Source organism: Danio aesculapii, chromosome 5, assembly GCF_903798145.1.
Source record: "Danio aesculapii chromosome 5, fDanAes4.1, whole genome shotgun sequence".
Taxonomy (NCBI): Eukaryota; Metazoa; Chordata; class Actinopteri; order Cypriniformes; family Danionidae; genus Danio; species Danio aesculapii.
Window position 1 is genome coordinate 7,318,104 of NC_079439.1, and position 4,794 is coordinate 7,322,897.

At 35.9% G+C, this 4,794-nt stretch overlaps 1 protein-coding gene across 1 annotated transcript in view; it reads left to right on the plus strand.

Moving 5' to 3' along the window:
• The first annotated feature begins 222 nt into the window (after nucleotides 1–222).
• Nucleotides 223–4,794, plus strand: part of me2 (malic enzyme 2, NAD(+)-dependent, mitochondrial) — a 41,338-nt gene continuing 36,766 nt past the window's right edge. Inside the window, exon 1 of the mRNA XM_056457305.1 lies at nucleotides 223–355. The gene's annotated coding sequence lies outside the window, so the exon portion shown is untranslated. The remainder of the gene's footprint in view (nucleotides 356–4,794) is intronic.

A 4,794-nucleotide genomic window follows, 5' to 3' on the forward strand; every position in this document is an offset into this window, starting at 1 on the left:
ATAATAATAATAATAATAATAATAATAATAATAATAATAATAATAATAATAATAATAATTCATGCCAAGTTTTATGATGCGGTTTAATTAAGATCTTTATGGTAATTACAACACTTCTTCCGCTTCTGTGGTGTGCACGGCGCATTGTTTTTACGCTTTACGGTAAATCCACGCGCCACGGCTGTCCTTGCATTCTTATTGGCTATCGGCGTGTGTGTTAGAATGTGCGCTCGCGGCTGTCAGTCACTCCTATCGGCCTGACGCACTGATAACAGACCTGACAAATTTAGCTTAAATATAATGTTTACCAGCATATTATTGTGACCAGCGGACTCCGAGACGTTTAAAGAAAAGGGTAAGCTTTAAAATATATCATTTGTGAGAGCTCCGGAGGGAGTAAATTGAGTGTTTTGACCGTTTTGTTTTAGCTTAGCTGAACAGCAGCTGTCATCACCTCTACTAACGTTAGATTCAACTATCAGTATCACACGCTTCATATGTTATACGCGTATTTATGGCGTGTATAAACAGATAAAATGACGGGAAGGATGTTCAATGTTGTCGATAATTTCGTTTTCACCTGTTGCTCATAGTGTTTGCTTCACTTTCTAACGGTTTCAGAACAGAAAGGATGTGTTTAATTGGTTTTATACTGCCTGACTAGTTACTTCAAGGTTAAAGGAAAGATACTACAAACAAAATCGTTGTTTATTTCATGTGCAGGTCAAATTTTTAGGATTTTTTTGGCTATTTTGCATCTGTAACATGTCTTCATTCAGACTAGTGGACGGAAAACACCCCAAAATACACATTTAAGTGATTATTTTAATACCTTCTATCTGTTTATGTAGTTTAATTTACAGTATACATCCTTAAATCGATAGTTCACGTGAACAAATGTAAATTTACGCACTATTTACCTTCCTTAAAGTGGTTCCAAACCTTTATGAGCTCTTTATTCTGTTGAACACAGAAGAAGATATTTTGAAGAAAGCTGAAAACTGGTAACCATTGACTTCCATAGTTCCAAAAAAATTACTATGGATGTCAATGGTTACAGGTTTTCAGATTTCTTCAAACTGTCTTCTTTTGTGTTTTACAGAGGAAAGAAAGCAAAAAAGGTTTGACACAAGTAAAAGGTGAGATGATGTACGTTTTATTATTGGGTGAACTATATCTTTAAGGCTGTTTCCGCAAAGTTTAATGTTGAATTTACTCCTGCACTGAGCGATAAGATCAACAGAACACACATACACCACACTTTTACGTGTTATTTTATTTTTATATCTATATTCATATCTATAAATGGCTAAAGGTATCTATATTCTTCAGGTTTTTAGAGGGTATTCCTTCATATGACGTTCACATGATTTATGCAACTTTTCCAATAATAACAGTTGTTGTTGACAGTATTTAGGGAGGGAGTAATAAACAGATAAAAATAAAAAGTGAAACCACCAGCTTGTAGAAACAAATTCACATTCATGGATTCTATGATGAGGCCATTTAATTGTAGCATTTGCTTGCATTTAGTTTGACGGATCTCAGAAATGATGGCAGAAGCTTTGACACAACTTCATCATCTGTTGCTTTGCCAAATCACTGGCTTGTCTTCACTAAGCGAGAACAAATCAGGCAGATCTGGTGTGACTTCCCTTCTGGTCCCTAAAATAACCTTCAGGGACCCCTGCTAAAGGTCAAAGGAGGAACAGGCTCAGAAAGAATGCCTGTTTTCTATGTATTAAGGCTGTACAATATTATAACAGTATCTTGTGATTTCATATTTTATTTGTGATATGAAGAAATGGTCATATCCGTTTCACCAGATGGCTTGAGATGGATTGATTAGAATTAACTAGTCTTTTTAATAGGGTTGGGAAGAGTATCTGCTACAAAAAATAATAAAGAAATATATTTTAAAAGAAGCTTATCAGAAATCTAAAATAATTTTGCACAAAATAAGTCATTCATTTTACTCTACATAAATGTTTACTTTTTGGTCATCAAGGTCATTTATTCATTCATTCATTCGTTTTCTTTTCGGCTTAGTCCCTTTATTAATCTGGGGTCGCCACAGCGGAATGAACCGCCAACTTATCCAGCATATGTTTTACACAGCGGATACCCTTCCAGCTGATACCCAATTCACCTGTAGCATGTCTTTGTACTTGTGGGGGAAACCGAAGCTCCCGGAGGAAACCCACGCAAACATGGGGAGAACATGCAAACTCCACACAGAAATGCCAACTACCTCAGCTGGGGCTCGAACCAGTGACCTTCTTACCTTTAGGCAATTGTGCTACCCATTTAATTATTATTTAATGATTATGGTGGCTTGAAAAGCCAGCATACTGTTATCTATCTTAAACTTATTATTATTCTTCTTCTTCTTCTTCTTCTTCTTCTTCTTATTCTTCTGAGACTAATTTCTAAGTGTATCTCCTCCTAGGCCTTTCAAGCTACATACTTCAAACTTTCGTCAAACCTTCGAACTGGTCTGACTCGGGTTGCTATATCTTTTCTAACTGATCCGACCTTGGGTTTTCCGAAAAACGACCCAGAAAAATCCCAAAAGTCCCATTGACTTAACATTGGGTCAAACTTTGTGAGCTCATAACTCTGCATCAGACTGTCCTACAGACTTCTAACTGGACTCATTTAACTCAGTCTAGCCAGCAGCCAATAACTGATGACTATTAACTTACTAGCCACTCCCTAGCAACCACTTACAGCACCCTAGCAACTGTCCCATAGACTTCCATTGTAAAAGACTCCCATTTACTTAACATTGGATCAACCTTTGTGAGCTCATAACTCTGCATCAGACTGTCCTACAGACTAGAGTCTGGCCTCATTCAACTCAGTCTAGCCAGCAGCCAATCACTGATTACCTTTAAACTTACTAGCCACTCCCTAGCAACCAATTTCAGCACCCTAGCAACTGTCCCAGAGACTGTGACTAGCTATTCTAACACACGCTAACAGTTTAAACTTCCTACTGACATGCTAATCTTGCTAGAAAGGTGCTAGCAACACGATAGTGACATGCTAGTCATGCTAGTAACATGCTAATTCATGCTAGAATCATGCTAACAACATGCTAATTCATGCTAGAAACAAGCTGATTCATGCTAGAATCATGCTAGTTACATGCTAATTAATGCTAGAATCATGCTAACAACATGCTAATTCATGCTAGAAACATGCTAGTAACATGCTAATTCATGCTAGTAACATGCTAATTCATGCTAGAAACATGCTAGTAACATGCTAATTCATGCTAGAATCATGCTAGTAACATGCTAATTCATGCTAGAATCATGCTAATAACATGCTAATTCATGCTAGAAACATGCTAGTAACATGCTAATTCATGCTAGAATCATGCTAGAAACATGCTAATTCATGCTAGAATCATGCTAATAACATGCTAATTAATGCTAGAAACATGCTAGTAACATGCTAATTAATGCTAGAAACATGCTAGTAACATGCTAATTCATGCTAGAATCATGCTAGTAACATGCTAATTCATGCTAGAATCATGCTAGTAACATGCTAATTCATGCTAGAAACATGCTAGTAACATGCTAATTCATGCTAGAATCATGCTAATAACATGCTAATTCATGCTAGAAACATGCTAGTAACATGCTAATTCATGCTAGAATCATGCTAGTTACATGCTAATCCATGCTAGAATCATGCTAGTAACATGCTAATTCATGCTAGAATCATGCTTGTAACATGCTAATTCATGCTAGAATCATGCTAATAACATGCTAATTCATGCTAGAATCATGCTAGTAACATGCTATGTCATGCTAGAAACATGCTAGTAACATGCTAATTCATGCTAGAATCATGCTAGTAACATGCTAATTCATGCTAGAATCATGATAATAACATGCTAATTCATGCTAGAAACATGCTAATTCATGCTAGAATCATGCTAATAACATGCTAAATCATGCTAGTAACATGCTAATTCATGCTAGAAACATGCTAGTAACATGCTAATTCATGCTAGAATCATGCTAATTCATGCTAGAAACATGCTAGTAACATGCTAATTCATGCTAGAATCATGCTAGTTACATGCTAATTCATGCTAGAATCATGCTAGTAACATGCTAATTCATGCTAGAAACATGCTAGTAACATGCTAGTAATATGCTAGAATCATGCTAGAAACATACTAATTCATGCTAGTTACATGCTAATTCATGCTAGAATCATGCTAGTAACATGCTAATTCATGCTAGAAACATGCTAGTAACATGCTAATTCATGCTAGAAACATGCTAATAACATGCTAATTCATGCTAGAAACATGCTAGTAACATGCTAATTAATGCTAGAAACATGCTAGTAACATGCTAATTCATGCTAGAATCATGCTAGTAACATGCTAATTCATGCTAGAATCATGCTAGTAACATGCTAATTCATGCTAGAATCATGCTAATAACATGCTAATTCATGCTAGAATCATGCTAGTAACATGCTAATTCATGCTAGAAACATGCTAGTAACATGCTAATTCATGCTAGAATCATGCTAGTAACATGCTAATTCATGCTAGAATCATGCTAGTAACATGCTAATTCATGCTAGAAACATGCTAGTAACATGCTAATTCATGCTAGAATCATGCTAATAACATGTTAATTCATGCTAGAAACATGCTAGTAACATGCTAATTCATGCTAGAATCATGCTAGTTACATGCTAATCCATGCTAGAATCATGCTAGTAACATGCTAATTCATGCTAGAATCATGCTAGTAACAT